The sequence below is a fragment of the Callorhinus ursinus genome, unplaced genomic scaffold (assembly GCF_003265705.2).
Source record: "Callorhinus ursinus isolate GAN/ISIS: 27379988/994484 unplaced genomic scaffold, GSC_fseal_2.0 scaffold51, whole genome shotgun sequence".
NCBI lineage: Eukaryota > Metazoa > Chordata > Mammalia > Carnivora > Otariidae > Callorhinus > Callorhinus ursinus.
This window is the reverse complement of record NW_027397113.1, coordinates 302,806-304,500: the sequence shown is the minus strand read 5'-3', so window position 1 is coordinate 304,500 and position 1,695 is coordinate 302,806.

The following is a 1,695-nucleotide window of genomic DNA, read 5'->3' as shown; positions in this document are numbered from 1 at the left end:
CTGGCCATGAGCAGAGCACCTGCCCTGGACCCCAACCCGGGGGAGGAGGGCACTCAGCTAGTCCTGGAGACAACCGTCTCTGCAGACCCCTTCTCCTCCCTGCTCCCCATGGGGCCCAAAGTTGCCCCAGCCTCTTGGTGGGGCAGCCACAAGAGAAGAATTGGGGCCCCAGGACCAGCAGCCCTCCACGTACCCTGCACACTGCTCACCATCCCACCCCACCAACCTCTGAAATACGTTTGTGTGTTCAAATTTTGCGTCTGCTGCTGGAGGGAACTCTTGCCTGCCCATCTGCCCCCGGCCCAGCCCAGGCCTGCTCCAGGCCACGGGGTGGTGGAGGGTGCCCACAGGCACACACGGGCATTGCAAAATGGCGGTCCATCCGGCTTCCCTTGGCAAGAAAGAAAGACGCTGCTGTTTGGCTAAATGGGTGCCGCTCTGTCTCTCTGCAGCCCCCTGCCCAGCTTCCACGGCTCTCTCTCCCCCAAGGAGCGGCCATCAGGACTCCCTGGGTCCACACTCACGGCACCCGGCCACGGGAACACTCTCATGATGGAGCCCCTTCCCCAGGACCAATGGTCCATCCCCCTTGCTCGTCCCCAGCACCCTTCCTCTTTTTCTAAATGTACACGTTGTCCCCATGAAGACCCTCCATCCTTCCCAAGTTCTCGCACCTGCCCTGCCAGCCTCATCCAACGACCACCTTCTCTCTGTCCCGTGTTCTCCACTCTTGGACCCTTCCGTCTCCTTGCTGGTCCCGCCTCCCACCATGGCCAGAGGGTTGGCAGGTGAGACCAAGCTCAGATGAACATTGGGCCGTGCAGATGGTGGCCCAGGGATGTTGCTGACCACTCCCAAGGAGGTCCCGGGATGGGGTGGCCACGCAGATAGGTGGGTGCGTGGGCCGGGGGGCCAGGAGAGCAGGCTGTTTCTCTGGGAACTGTTGCAGGGAGATCCACACCCAGGGGCGGCCAGAGCCTGCCCTGGGCCTGGGGGAGCTCTCTCCTTTGGAGCCAGGCAGGGTGATGTCTGGCCAGGGCAAAGAAGTGGCTGCCCCATCCCGTTGCTATGGGAACCGCACACAGCTTTGGCCCGGAGTCCACCATGCTGTAGCCCTGGGCAAATGTGCCTTGCTACCCCCTTACTGAGTCACCATGGGATCCCCACTGTGGCCTGAGGACCATCCTGGAGCCTCATCACAGCCCTCAAGGAAGCCCAGTGGGACTGGATTTGGGGCCCTTGGAAATGTGGGGAGGCTGGGGATCCAGAAACAACCCAATTAGCAGGCCAAGATGGCCAAGGCCTTACTTGAACAGGGCTTCCCATCCCAAGTCGTCCGGATCCAGCCTTGCCGGGCCGCGGCCGCCTGCCACGTTCCAGGCGGGTCTGGGACGCCCTCTCCTGGGGCTCTCCCACCTCTCTCTGTGGCTGGAAGATGAAGCAAGGCTGGAGGGGTGGGGAGGGGAGGGTGCCTTGGCCATTTTGCTCCCCGCTGGGAGTTGGGGAAGTCTGGAGGAGGACGGGAAGGGCTCGCAGAGGGAGAAGGTCTGGGAGAAGGGGTCTCAAGGAGGGCAGGCAGCATGGTGGAGAGCACGCACGAGGGAAAATGGCCGTGCCCCTGGCATGCGGCAAGTCCGGGCCGGTCGTCCCTCCGGAGGCGTGCCACGGAGCGCCTGGCCAGGCTCTGTTTGCTGC